The sequence below is a fragment of the Macaca mulatta genome, chromosome 3 (assembly GCF_049350105.2).
Source record: "Macaca mulatta isolate MMU2019108-1 chromosome 3, T2T-MMU8v2.0, whole genome shotgun sequence".
In the NCBI taxonomy this organism is placed as follows: Eukaryota; Metazoa; Chordata; class Mammalia; order Primates; family Cercopithecidae; genus Macaca; species Macaca mulatta.
This window is the reverse complement of record NC_133408.1, coordinates 112209930-112225836: the sequence shown is the minus strand read 5'-3', so window position 1 is coordinate 112225836 and position 15907 is coordinate 112209930. Positions and strand designations below refer to the sequence as shown.

The following is a 15907-nucleotide window of genomic DNA, read 5'->3' as shown; positions in this document are numbered from 1 at the left end:
ATCTAAACCACTCCTTGGCTCAGAAAAAGCATGTCATTCAAAGGCACAAGGAAAAATATTTTTGATTAATCACCATCCCAGAAAATTCAGCCAACAAAACATTTTAGGATAGATCTTCCTGATGCTACATGTCACTCACTGGCAATCTTAAACAACAACAGTTTAAGAAATATGCCATAGTTCTTGGCCGTAGGAACAAAAGTCTTAGGTGTTTCTTGCATTCTCATCTTTTTATCTTCCCAGAGGCAGATTTTCAGGTTAGGACTTCTAAATCTGCTATCTTAAGGTAGAGCTCCACCTTGCAACCACCCTTCTGTTTTCCTTTTTATTTTCATATCTATTAACCTTTCAAATCTCATTTCAAGATGACAGCATTCTTCAGTTTTTTGACACTAATATGGATCTATAAGTGTAATATCTTAAATGTGTATGGCATCTTAGAGTATAATGAGATTTCATGTTTCTTATCTTGTTTTTGATGAGGTAGGTCAAGTAGGGAGTGTTACAAATATAAATTTGGAGACTGAGGATAAGTTCAGCTATTTATATAACTTAGGTTCATTTACAGTAAGGGAAGGAGCCAAGCCTGGAATCCAGGATTCAGCTTCCTAGTCCAGTTCTTCACCCACTCTCCTATACTTTCCTTCTATTGTAACTCGGGAAATGGGTACTTTTGCCCCATCAACTAAGAATGAAGTGACCCATAAAAAAGAGTTCTCTCCCACTGAACGGAGACATTCAATAAATGTCTCCAAATTGAATTATTATTGGTGAAAGCTGAAGAAGGTACTAGGGTATAGAAAAATGTCCTTTTGAAATAAGCAAATTACATTACGTTACTGTCAACAATTAGGCCATTTACCAAAACTATAATATTCAATGCCATTCATTGCAAATTTAATACAAAGACATTTTTAAAAGCTGAACAACTGACAAATATTTCCAGAGGTATCCTGTGCCTGAATTATGTGTTTACCTTAGGAAATGTTACAAAGCCAGGTACAGGATATCATAACAACCTCTGCTTGGATCAGAAGATTGTTGCTCCGAAATTCAGAGGACAATTGGCTTGTATTCTTTGTTCCCTTATCTCATAAGCTATTTTTAAGGAAACTTATATTAGCACAGTATTGGGAAATAGTCCATAAGGTTAGCAAAGGCTGAAAATTGGTGGCAAAAAAATTTGGTTTCTCTGTTCTGTTCTTCCATTTCCTACTCAATTTTAGCTCTATCTGTAGCTATGATAATCAGCTTAGCACAACTACAAATTAAGGTTGAATAAGCACACTCACAGCCTAAATAAATAAAAACAAAATTGCAGGTGAGGGTGTAAGTAGATAGGCTTAAAAATCATGTATCCCTGTATTTTTCCTTCTTTTTTTTTTGTTTGTTTTTCTTGGACATCTTTGTGGGAGAGGAGTATTCTGAGTTTTTATACATTAGAGCAAAAAAGTTAAACTTTCTCTCAAACCAAGAAGTAATTTGCTCATTCAGTTATCCATTCAATAAATATGTATTTTGAGAGTTTGTTCCGAGAAAGCCACTGTAATAAACAGTGGAATATGATATATGGTATGTACCTTCATGAAACTTATAATCTCTTGAGAGACAAACAAAAATTAAAATTTAAGTCAAACATAATCAGTGCTACAATATTGAGAATATAGGATTCTGTAAAATAATTTAGAAAAAAACATTTCCATGGGCATACTAAGATCAAACACAATTCACTGAATATTTTGTTTAAATCAACGTGAACTTTCTCTTGTCAGAAAGCTTTTAGGAGTAAAAATAAGAGTGACAGTACTCCAAGGATATTCTTGAGCCTGCTATAATGCAGAGAAAAATTAAGACCATTCTTAAACTTGAATTCATTAAGTTTTTGGAGTATGTTAATTGCAATGTGGTATATTGCAACACTATAATTGTGATTATTTTGAACATGGGTTTGGAGTAAAATAAAAGGATCTACTCTTTTATGCTAATAAAATTTTTTTTAACAGTGGAACTCTACCTTCCTTGGTTCATGTCTTAAATTGGATGCGCTTAAGGGTGTAATTCCATGAGGAAATAAAGCCAACTTCAGTCCATTAAAAAGGTAAAAAAAAAAAAAAAAAAAAAAAAGGCAGCTAATGTGTATCTGCATTCAAAGTGATGAGGAAATATATCATTCCATAATGTAGTCTGTGCTTTAGCATAGTAATACCACAAACATAACATTTTCATATTGTTTACCTAAATCACTGTTAAACTGTGAGTTGTAGCCTGGTACTGATTCTAATAGTCAAAAAATAATAAGGAAATAGAGCAAAGTACAAATTTGTCTTCTATGTCCTACTAAATATACAAAGTGTTTCTATGAGACATAACCAATAAACTTTTGACAAGACTCCATATTGATTGAACAATGCCAGCACAATAACTTTTGGTTGCGGTAGAATCCTCAAACCTCAACTACAAAAATCTCAGCTTTGTGTTGATAATTTGAAAACAGCACTCAAATAGAAGAGACATGAACATTTATTTCTGTTTATGGGTTTGTACTACTATCCACTGGTTTATAAAAACTTTCCAAAGGAACTTTATTCCAGTAATTAAGATAACCCACAACTGGGATAGATAATAATACATATCCAGAGATTAGCCAGTTTGATTTTCAAGGTCTTTCATAATTTGAAATGCCTTTTAATTTCAACAGTAAGAATCAAATCTACTGAAATTTAGTTTTGAGTTATATCAGAGTTATTGTGGTATTAATTTAACAAAGGAATATCTTATTGAAGACATTTCTTCCTTGTCTTTCTAACACAATACATGTCCTCTTAACAGTGATGCAGATTTAAATACAAAGATCCATGGAACTGACACGGATCAGTTGTCTGTGGAACTGACACAACTCAGGCTCCCCCAATCTTAGAATCTGAGAAAAAGTTTGCCAAACTCAGATTTACAACAATCCAAAAGAAATACCCTCTAATTTCTCCATCTAGTCTTATCTACTGAAGGTTACCAACCCTGGCAGCTGCTACACTAAACAGCCCTAGCTAAGCCCATTCTAGAGCAGACAGCGCCAAAGAAAAATTTTTTTGATGTTCACAATCCCCAAGAGAGTAGTTGTCAGCTGGCCAGGGAATGAGTCTGTGTGGGCCAAACCACAGAAATATTCTTATCTAGTGTATATTTATTTTACTATTTGGCATATCATAAATTTGATCCAAATTTCCCTTTCTTTATGAAATGTTAATATATATGTTCTGATCAGAGGCCGGAAATCTCTGCCATACTAGCTTTTAAAAGAATAGAAAAAAAAAAGGTTTTATATTATATCCAGATATTTTGACTTAACACGTTTGTAAAATCTACATTTATATAACCAGCCTCAAATAATATTTAAAATATGCACAATATTCAAAAATAGAAGAATATTCTTATTTCTTTAGCACAACTCTAAGGAAAATATCCTAATTGTTTCTGTGAATATTTTTACTGGGCATATAGCATACAGTACATGCTCAAAAAGATTGAATTTATTGCAAGAGCAAATTAGACATATAATTGTATATAATATCTTATCATATTAGCATGTTAATTATGATTGTCTAAACTTTGATATATCCAGTTCAGTATAAAATCTTTTTTCACTAATCTACTACCAGTCTTTCAAAATAAAAAATAAAGAATATCAGATATTTATTTTTTTAACTTCCTGCTGTCTTCTATTTTGAAAATTAGCATTTCAAAGGAAGTAATTTAGAAGACTTGTCATAATTTATAACTTGAATTTGACTATATTTGTCTTCCTTTCCTATGGCAGTTCACGTAAAATGACAGTAACAATAAAATTAAAGAATGCACTCATTATCGTAGAAGAAACAGAAGAATGAGTAGCATACTAGAGAACTTAAGAACAACAACAGCAACAAAAAATAGATGAGGAGAATTCTTTTTCTGGCAGTGTGGCAGCCTAACATAATCTGCCCTGAAAATAACTAAAATTGCTGGATACAACATGCATAGCATCAGTTTAAATTTGTGAATGTGCTATAAAAAGGTAAGAGTTATCTGAAGGCAAAAAGTAAATGACAAGAACTAAGCAATAAAACTGTTTTCACCTTCAGGATATTTTCCAAACCTAGGTAACCTTGACTGCCTGTCAAGGATACACAGGTCACAAGAAGTATGAGATAAGCCCTATAACTAATCCAACCCTACCGATAATTTTTCTGCATAAACTGAAGAGGATGTGGTTAACATAGTCTTGGTTGGAATATATGTAAACTCTGTTCCCTATAATCTCCCTATAATTCCCCATTCTCATCCCGCCCTACGCACACCTCTGCTGCTAATGATAAAAAGAATAAATTGCTCATCTCGAAACTTAGTGCTGGTAGTGGGGGGGAAAAGTAACTCTCCTAAGCATTTGTAAATACATGTGGGTTCTCAATGAGTTTTGCAAACCAATGCTATACTACCTGGAATGTCTGAAAATGTTAAGCCATAAATTTATTTTGAAGTGGTCCCAGATTAGTAGTAACTCTAGGCTCTGACAGAAAAAAACTTAATATCCTTGTTGGGGACACCAGTGGTAAACCAATACCTTAAGGAAATAACAGACACGTTTCCAAGAAATATGAACTCATCAACAAAATTACAAAACATGTAGGAAGTCAAGCACCATGAAGGTGTACAAAAAAATAAACACAGTAGAGCCGGATTCTCTGTGTGTCAAGTAACTCGTTAAAAATTAATATATTTTTTCTAGCCAATATATTTATATTGGCCTGGATAAATCAAAATTCAAAGAAAGAATTAGATATGTGAGTACAGAGCAAAAAGCTCTAAAATAACTCAGATTGGAAAATAATCAAATTTAACTTTTTTGGCCAGGCGTGGTGGCTCACGCCTGTAATCCCAGCACTTTGGGAGGCAGAGGTGGGAAAATCACGAGGTCAGGAGATTGAGACCATCCTGGCTAACACAGTGAAACCCCGTTTCTACAAAAAATCAAAAAAAAAAAAAAATTAGCCGGGCGTGGTGGCGGGCGCCTGTAGTCCCATCTACTCCAGAGGCTGAGGCAGGAGAATGGCGTGAACCCGGAAGGCGGAGCTTGCAGTGAGCCGAGATCGCACTCCAGCCTGGGTGACAGAGCGAGACTCCAACTCAAAAAAAAAAAAAAAAAATTAATTAATTAACTTTTTTAGTAATAAAAAAATGAATAACTCAGTGGCTAACTTTTGCTTCTGGTCAAATTAAAATATCAGGAACCAGCTTTATCTTTCTGCCTTAAAGAAACAGAAAATTGACAAAATATATGAAATTATAGTTTTCAGATATTATACACCAGAATTTTGATCCTACAGAAAAGCAGAAGTAATGAGGAGAGTTCTGATTGTCAACCCAGGCAGGGGAACCACGCAGAGCCCAGTGGTGTGAACGAGTTGAATACAGAGAGACTGAAATATGGAGAGGTTAAAACAGCTAGCATTTGTTGTACGACTGCTAAATAGGAGGGAGCTGCATATAGAAAAGGCTCCAGAGAGCAAGTATTTGTTGGAATACTGATCTGCACATATGTGAGAGAAAATTGCCTGAGATAGTAGAAATAAAAATCAGGAAACCTTTAGGCTAAACAATCTCTGGCGTTCACACAAATATGAGATTAGTGTTTTATATAGTTCAAAAAAAAATCCTAATACATGGGGTATAGAGAACAACTTTCAAAGATTTATATATAAAGGTTATATATATATATATGTATTTTTTACATTATATAAAACCAAAAAGATTATGTTAATTGATAATTTCATCACTAATTGATGATGCAAAGTATCTGATGAATGTAACAACAATTCATGGCAAAAAAAAAAAAAAAAAAAGAAACAAAACTCTCAACTAACTTAGAGGGAAACCTCATTGTCCTGATAAAAAGCATATATGTCTAACCTACATGCAAAAATCAATCAAAAATCATACTTAATTCAACCAAAATCATACTTAATGAAAGACTAATACCTACCCATTATAACTGAAAAAAAGGCAAAGATATTCCCTCAAACAAATTTTATTTAACATTGTACTGGAAGCTCCAGCCAGTACAATAACACATAAATGTATATAGACATATATGCATTAAAAATGTATACACATTGAAAAGGAGAAAGTAAATCTGTCTGTATTTGCCCATCATCTGGGCATCTACATAGAAAATCCTATGGAATCTACTCCCCCACCTCAAAAAAACAACTACCAGAACTACTAAGTAAAATAGGAAGACTATACCACATAAGGTCAATATACACAAATCTATGGTGTTTCTATATGTGAATGACAAATAATTAGATTAAAAGTTTTAAAAATAATACCATTTACTACATGACCAATAAAGTGGAATACTTAGAGATAAATTTTTAAAATTATGTTTAAGACCTCTACATTGAAAATTACAGAATGCATAAGAAATAAAGCACTAAATACATGAAAAGATATACTATTGCATGAGTCAGAACACTCAGTATTGTTAAAATGTCAGTTCTGTCAGTTTGATTTTTAAATTCAACTCAACTTGAATTTTGATGGGCTTTTTAAAGTAAAAATTAATAAGTTGATTTTGAGATTTATACGCAAATACAGTAATAAACCTTTGAAAATGAAGAACAAGTTTGAATGACTTATACTACATGATTTCTAGACTTGTTTTAATGCTACAATAACCAAGACAACACACTATTGGTATAAGATCAATGGAAGAGAAGAGTCTAGAAATGGACCCCTACACATGTGGTTAATTTTTAACAAATATACCAAGATAATGCAAAACTAAAAGGTGAAAGGTTTATATGCGCTGAAGAGAAACCAGAGAATCCAAGAGAATGCAATAGGAAAAGGGTAGTATTAAAACAAAAACTTTTGACAAATTAAATTTAACAGAGTCTAACTGAGAAAAAAAAAAATGATTTGCAAACCAGGCAACTCTCAGAACCAGAAGATGCTTAGAGAAACTGGGGCTGCTGCATGATTGGATAATATTTCTGAGCAGAAAAAGGAAAGCGATATACAGAAAATAGAAGTGAGATACAGAAACTGCTGATTTGGTTACAGCTCAGCAGTTGCTTTATTTGAACAGTTTGAACAGTTGGTTGTCTGTGATTGGCTGAAGCACAGCTGCTGTGGTTGACTGAGCCTCACCTATTTTTACAGACACATACTCCTAAGTTGGGTTTTCAATTTATTTATGTGCTAAGTTAGGTTGCAATTCATGAAAACTGAACTATGCAAGTTAAGAAGCCTTTCTCAGGTCAAATTTAGTTTAACAATAGTTGTATTAGTACATTTTCATGCTGCGATAAAGAACTGCCTGAGTAATTTATAAAGGGTAATTTGTAAAGGAAAAAGGTTTAATTAACTCATAGTTCAGCATGGCTAGGGAGGCCTGAGGAAACTTACAGTGATGGTGGAAGGCGAAGGGGAAGCAAGGCACCTTCTTCATAAGGTGGCAGAAGTGCTGTGCAAAGGGGAAACAGCCCCTTATAAAACCATCAGATGTTGTGAGCACTCACTCACTATCACAAGAACATCGTGGGGGAAACTGCAGCCATGATTCAATTCCCTCCACCTGATCTCTCCCTTGACACATGGTGATTATGGGGATTACAATTCAAGATGAGATTTGAGGGGGAACACAAAGCTTAACCATATCAGTAGTCTCTCTAACAAAGTATGCTGAACAATTGAATATAAGGGAAAAATTCACCGTAACCCTTATCCTATGCCATATACAAAATTTATTTTGAAAAACATTTTCAAAATAAAAGTTAAATATAAAACTTCTAAAGAAAATATAGGGAAAGACCTCCACAAGCTGTGGGCAGGGAAAGATTCCTTAGGGCAGAAAAAGTAGAAACAGTAAAAGAAAAATTAATTGATAATTGAATTTTAAAATATATATTTGTCACTAGGCATTGTCAAAAAAAATAAAAGGCAAGCCATATACTTGGAAAAAAATTTTGTAAAACATATAATTAGTAAAATACTTGTATGCAGAATATATACAGAATATAAGCAACATGATAGAAAATAAGAAAAACTCTCTGGACATGTTACACACACACACACACACACACACAAAATGAGATATCACTATCACCTTCCAGAATAGCTAAAATTATAAAGATTGATCATACAAAAAATTAATGAGGATGTAAAGCAGCTGGGACTCTCATACATTTCTAATGGAAATGTGAAATGGTACAACCACTTTGGAAAACATTCTGGTACTTTCTGATAAAGTTAAACAAATCACCCAGAAATCTCACTTCATATTTACCCAAGAAAAATGAAAACATACATCCCCACCAAAGATTCGTAAGCCAATGTTTATAGAAGCTTTACTTACAGGAGCCAAAAATGGGAAACAACCCAAATGTCCACTCTTCATTTAATGTGTAATAAATTATGTTTTATCTATACAGTGGAATGCTATATAGCAACAAGATGGAATGAACTACTAATATGAACAGCAATGTGGTTGAATCTCAAAAGCATTATAAGTGGAACAAGCAGGCATAGAAGGCTACATACTTCACGATACCATTTACATGAAATTTTAAAAAAGATAAAAGTGTAGTGACAGAAGAAGATCAGCATTTTCCCTGGGGTTGGATTGGAGAAAGGGTTGATGACAAAGCAGCATGAGACAATGGAATTGTTGGAGATGGAAATTATCTATATCTTGATGCAGTGGTGATTATATGACTATACACATTTTCAAACTCATTAATTTATGGTTTTTAACCTTGATGACTATACTCCATGCACTTATACTTCAACAAAACCAGTATTTTTAAACCAGTGGCAAAAAAAAAATAAGGTGAAAGCAAGTCAACCCCTTAATGTGATTGCATTTTGAGCCAATTTAAAGGAAAATAAATGAAGAAATCATTGAATACCAAGCATTGGAGAATACGTGGCTAAATGCAATATTTTGTGCATTACTAATGGAAGTATCTTCCAGTTGCAACACATTATAAAACATTTTTGTATTAACTTTTGAAATCGGATAACCATATACTCCATAGCCAATAATTTTACCATATGAGCATATTCAAGTTAACTCTTACATATATGAATCATAAAACATGTTTAACAGTATTCATTTTAGCACTCTTTGTAATATTAAATAATGAAACTATTAAATGTATATCACCAGGATGACAAGTTATAGTATATTCTCTCAAGGGAGAATTATACTATAGTAAAAATCAGTTAATCAAAGCCACATGTGACAACACTGAATGAATGTTAGAAACATAAGAAAAATAGTCTCAAAAGATTACAAACTGTGTGACACCCTTTTTATAAAACTCAAAACTGATATTAGTTTTCTAATCCTTGGTTATTGTTGTGAGAGTTCATTATATTAATAATATATTAATGTATGGATCAGTGATGGCAATGTCATAAATAACTATAATTATTTTAATTCTGTATTCCTAGAAGTTATTTTAAAGTAAACATATAAATATGCAACTAGAAAGAAAATGAATAAACAGATGAAAGAAAATAATAGAGCAAAAATATATCTTTTGTCTCTCAACAGGAGATAGAAATGTAAAGAGGAAACAAACTGGAAATGTTTCAGAAAGAAATGAAAAAAATTACAAAAACATAATGAACTAAAAAAATGAAGCATTGAGTTAGATAGCATTGAGAAAGAAAATCCATTTGAGACTGTTCTAAAATTCTTTTTTCTTACAAGTACCACATAGGTTATGACATTTGACCCTTTTAGAATTAAGTGAGAGAGTATATTTCCAGCACAATTTTTGGTTTTGTATAATTATTATTTATAATAATAATTTAAAAAAATTTAAGACTATACTATTGAGTAATATAGGAGACAAAATTTAAAGCATTCTGTGCTTAAGATTCTAGCACAGCATGTAAATCTTACCAATTTTGAAAATGCAAAAGTAAAGGTACAAATGAACAAAGTTAGGAGATGGAGGAAAGAGGGACAGAAGTTAGTAGCATGAATATTCTCATTTATAATTGGGAATTACAAGAAACTGGTATTTGATGAAATTAGAAAGAATTGTCTAAGTGCTTTAACTCAATAAAACCAATAAAATAAAGAAATAGTATTGTAATTGTTGAAATTTGAAAACAGGGACATTTTGTTCCTGCTACTGTGGATAAACTATACCACCATTTGTCAGATTGGAAAATCCATAGTTAATATTTCATAAAACCAAAACATTGTTATAATGATATTAATAGGAGAGACCTCCTCTACTAGGTAATCTTTCTCCTATTTGAATAAATCACTTTCATCTAAATAAATGAGTAAATAATAAGTGATAAATAACACAACACCAAAATAAAATGACTTGTGCAGAACTTTTATCATTGAACTACTGTTAACTAGATGACACAGCCTTATCTGACATCCTCCACGCAAGACTATTTTTACTCCTGTGTCCATGCACTAGCCCATATCATGATACCTATCTTCCTTTGCATGAAGAGAACCTAAATAAATCCTAGAGATGAATTGCAGGAAGTTTTGTCAATAGCTTGTAAAATATTTTATCATCATCCTGATAAGTGAGCTGAATTGTCAGTGTCAGTCATGGGAGAGGAACAGAAAGAAGCCATCAAAGAGTTCCTGAAATCATTCAAGGTAACCTATAGCCAGAGCACAACTGGAATTTAGAGATCCCACAGGGTTGCTCAGATGGTTGCTCAGCCCTCTGAACAGGACTGCCCCTTAATCCAAACACACCTAAACAGATGCAACGATGCTCTCGGTCTGAGGATCACTCAATTAACCTTACAGTGACATAGGATCAGCCAGCAGAGATGTGGCTCCTCTGACGAGTCGGTCCCATTCTGTCTCTAGTTACCCCTGTACAAAGTGTACTTGGTTTGCCTTTTTTTTTTCAAGCGTTAAAACTGAAGAAAATATTGGAGTCAAAATATTCTTTTTGCTTTCTTCCCATAGAAGCAGGAATTACAAATTGAAAATTCGTCCCCTAGTGTGGTAGGTAGCTGACGTTCGCTCAGTTCATTGGGTTGTTTGCTGTTAGCTACCTATGCTATCAACGCAGCTCCCTAGACGCTGTCAAAGAGAATGAAGGATCTTATCAAGGGGCCAAAATGTATTCTCTTCCTCTTGCAATTAAAAGAGGAAAGAGGGAGAGTTCCAATCTTTGTCTTATTGCTAGTTTTATTTTTCCTTTTTTTTTCTTATTTTGGCGGGGCTGGGGGCAGGGGCTAGTGCAGGGGGACAGAGTTTCACTCTTGTTACCCAGGCTGGAGTGCAATGGCGCAATCTTGGCTCATTGCAACCTCCACCTCCCAGGTTCAAGTGATTCTCCTGCCTCAGCCTCCCAAGTAGCTAGGATTACAGGCATGCACCACCATGACTGGCTAATTTTTTTGTATTTAGTAGAGATGGGGTTTCACCAGGTTGGTCAGGCTGGTCTCGAACTCCTGATCTCAGGTGATCCACCCACCTCGGCCTCCCAAAGTGCTGGGATTACAGGCGTGAGCCACTGCGTCTGGCCTTATTGCCAGTTTTAATTCATTCTTCTTTCTTTTCAAGAGATTACTCCCCAGCACATTGCAACCCAGGAACATAGAAACCCCAAATCACATCTTCCTAAAATTATCCCATGTTGGTGGACAAGTGTTCATTGCATGAAACGGATAATTAATATCCCACTTTTGAGTTTCCTAGATCTTGTTTGCTGACTCACCATGTATTCCTACGTCCTGTCCTATTTATTCTCTGCAGTTTTACTTCATCAGAACTGAATGAATCTTGTGTTTGTATCATTTACAAAGCTATGCAAAGAGAGACGAGGAAATAACTTTTCAGGCTAGGCTTCCCAAAAAGAAAGGATTAGTAAGGAATCACTGCCAATCTTATGATAAAATCTGTTTATAGGTTTGGAGTGCTTAATATACAGTTAAACATTAACACAATATAATCACTGTAATGATCAAATAACTACAAACACACCAGTATGTTCTCTAACCTGACAGTTGCTGACTTAGGGTGGTGACTTGAGAATCATCTTTCAGCTCCCTGGGTTTGCTGAACTTTCCATTCTCATGCAAAGAGCAGATTTTCCAAAGTTCAGCTAAGCCTAAATTATGAATAGTATCCCTTCGCATTCAGCGAGAAAAACTGTGTTATTGAAGAAGTATTTGCTCTAAATCTCTCTGGCATTTTGAAGCACCTACATGTATGAAGGAGAGAGGTGTGTCTGCACACACACGTGTGTATGTGATGTGTACTTATGCTGGCCGGCACAGTACTGTGGTATACATATGCTGGCCAGCATAGTACATATGCTGTACTGTTTCTCCAACACACCACATGTCCCCTGGGCTCAGGCCTCTTTTGTTTACTTTTCACTGCCTGCAATGGTCTCCTGAAGGTGACTATATGGTTTGTTCCTTTCACAGCTTTATGCATTGCTCAACTGTCACCTTCTTAGTGAGGTGTCACTGGACCACCAAATTTTAAATTACAACCCCACCATCCCAGCACTCCATACCCTTCTTCTGTTACATTTTTTTCCATAGCACTTAATGTCTTCTACTGTATGACTTAGTTTTTATTTTATATATTTGTATTAAATATAACTTTTTCTCTGTTCTCTAACACCAATACACCTGGTACATCTAGATATATGAAAAAACATTTTTTGAATGAATTAATACATTTAAAGATTATGCAAATGATGTCAGCTGTCTATCTAGACATGGCTATTAATGTGTCATCCTTCCACTATAAACATGCATTTTCTTTTACATTTTATGTTTTTTCTAATACCCAAATGCTGTGGGATTTTTTTCCCTCAAGAGACTCCTCAGCTTCTTCCATTTCCAGTTGCTAACATCTCACTGGCTATCTAGTCTGTCCTCAACCAGTGTTTGACATTTCCTAGTTTACTGAGAACTACCTCAACAAAGAGGGGTTTTCCAAGACAAAAAAAAAAAAAAAAAAGGATCCCACAGAGAAAAAATAATTGGCCCCATTACAAGGGTGAAGAGAACTTGCTGCAAGAGATCACATAAGCAAATTGAAAGATACCAGAGATATAGGCTACATCCACTCAGGAAGAGAAAGAAGCTGGACTGCCCATGGGATCCCCTGGTCTCCTTCTCCTTCCTCAGATGAGATGTCTCTGGCATAGGTTCCATCTACTCCCGTTCAAAGGCAATAATTCACTAGTGGAGCCATTTGGACACATGACTACTTTCCAATCACTTGAGAAGTTCTCCAGCAAATGAGTCCCGTGAAGATGTCTACAGTGTATGATTTCAGAAGGTGGATCTGCCTGAATGATTTCTTGTCTGGACTTGGCCAGGTCTCCCTTCCATGTAGTCTAATTTTTTCAGCCTCGATTTTTATGAGTATCAAATAATAAGAGCATTTTAGATGTCTCTAGTAGCTGAGATCAAGTCTTAGACAAAAGACCTCTAAGACTGAAATATAAATAGAGAAGAGTTCAGGATGACATCATGCTGTATGCACACCAGAAGTGACCACAAATAACCTACAATAACCTTTAAAATTAGTTTTTTCCTGACTTCATAAAACAATATTTTATTTGGCAGGCATCTTTTGGCAAGCTTTTTCAAAAGCTCTATTTGTTTTCTGTATCCAGGAAGACACAACCACTGTTTTCACATAGGTTTCCTCCTATGCTGTGGTTTTGCCATTTTCTGCTTCTTTATGAGTGGCTGCTGCAGAATATTTTTCTTTGGGACATTTATTAAGAGCAATAAGGATATGAATGAAAAACCATCCTTGTAACAATACAGGGTGGGTTTCTCCTTCCATATGTAATGCTGACCAAATCCAAAGTCAGAAGTGGAATATATCAACAGTTATATTATTGCTTTATTCTAAAGCAATTCTATACTACTATACAGCTGGATAAAAATACTGTATAATACATTAAAATAAATCAATCTATGTGCCCTTTGATGCATTAATTAAATCCAAGGTTAGAAAGATAATGTGACATCGTAACATACCTTTAGAAAAAGGCATAAAATCATACAAGCCAAATTGAGGTGTAACAGAGAGCAGGAAAACATAACTTCAAAGTTCTCTCATAGGTTAGCCAATTGTTCTAGCTTTAAAAACATGTTCCCATTTAAAGTAAAAGTGATATATTTTTTCTAAATGTGTTAACATACTCTAAAACTTTTTCTGAATCTAATTTCACATCAAAATCTTCTTCCACTATTTCCTAGAAGACAAAGTTGAGTATGTGTAAAATCTTTGAAAGTATAATAAAAACAAATACTTCCCAAATAAACAGCACTTCCAGAATAAGTCACTATATTACATTTTCTTCTATTTCATGTTAATATTGTACTCTCACAGAGGCAAAAAGAGGAAGGTTCCAATAATTAACCTTGTGCTATTGACCTAACCAAAATTAACTGGCTATGCAACAATTTAGTTGTCCATATAAAAACAGGAAGAGAGATTTCCCCAAGTAACCCTTATTCACCATGAGAAAAACAGCTGGTGCTCTCTCCTTCCATGTAAGCCTGTGGGGCACGGATGAAAGGATATATATTTCTGATATCCTCTCTTGTAAATGGGTGGTTTTTTCACCCATTTACTGTGCCAACAGCCAGTTCCTGAGAGGCAGGGGCCCAAGAAAATCTGGTCAAAATATTTAGAATTATTTCAATATAACATGAAGTCTGTGAAAATGAACAAACTTTCCTTACCAGTGTTACATGAGTAATCACTGCAAAATCATAATGGAAACCTATACCTTTTCCACCTAAGAAAGGAGGGAAAGATTAATAAAAAACATTGCCCTTCCAACGACAAAAATCAAAGTTTTAGTACCAGACTTTTTTGTGTCTCTGTTTTCCAGTAGTTCTGCTACATTTCCCACAGTACACTGCTGGGATTTTTTATTTTTTATTTTCGCTACGCATGCTCACACATCTGTTGCACATGTGTGATCAACCGACTAGATTTTCAAGTTAAATGGACAGAGTGGGCAGAGTATTCCTTTGAGAGTTAGGCTCTGCCTCTGGTGGATTGCCGCCAAATGCAATGGTGTAATAAAGAAAAGAAATCTGCTCATTTGAATTGCATTGAAATGAACTGTGTCGTCTCCTAAAATACCATATGGTAATGATCCCTGGAGGTATGGTGCATAACACCTAGGTCTGGCAGACACCATTGGAAGGCTGTAAACGTCCCTGTGTAGTCAGACTGTGAAAGGCAAGATAGTTGACAAGAAGCATGCAGGGTGAAACAAGAATCCTATCTGATGTCCCTCAATCAACTCGAAATGAAAGAAAATAGATTGAACAAAGAAATCCTAGCAAGTCGTCTTGGCGAAATCCTTCTTTTCCCATTAAAAAGCATTCTTGAATCTCACCTCCGGTAAAGTGAAACCTTATGGAAAGAAAGCTGTTTCACCTGAGCAGTAGCCAGAGTTTCTTTGCAGCAAATTATCTCGATAAGACTCAAGTGTATGTCTGTAAGGCAAAATGCAGTCTTCATAGTCAGACCTCCACCAGAGCAGAGCGCAGATGGACCAAGTAACCGGAGACGCTAAGAGTCATGCCTCTGCTTTGGCTAGCACTCTCAGTGAACCTGATCTTACTGCAGGTAGTAGCAGCTAGTGACCTGCACGTCATTCTGTGAAGTGTCTCAAGGGAGACACACCACACATCCACACACCATACTACACACACACACACACACACACACACACACACACACACAGTTTTTTAGTGAGGAGAAATAATTCAGGTGACATTGGAGAATTGGCAGTGAGATATCTGAAATGTCTGTATGACAGACAAGAGAAAAGGATAAGTACAGCTATAGAAACTTACAGTATGTGCTTTA

General features: G+C 34.8%; 1 long non-coding RNA gene across 1 annotated transcript in view; it reads right to left on the bottom strand.

Annotated features, from left to right (window-relative positions):
- The window catches only part of LOC144339885 (uncharacterized), a 194431-nt gene extending 178811 nt beyond the window's left edge, over positions 1-15620 (bottom strand). The window contains exon 1 of the long non-coding RNA XR_013415436.1: positions 15473-15620. This is a non-coding gene — a long non-coding RNA (uncharacterized LOC144339885). The remainder of the gene's footprint in view (positions 1-15472) is intronic.
- Between the last annotated feature and the right edge of the window lie 287 nt (positions 15621-15907).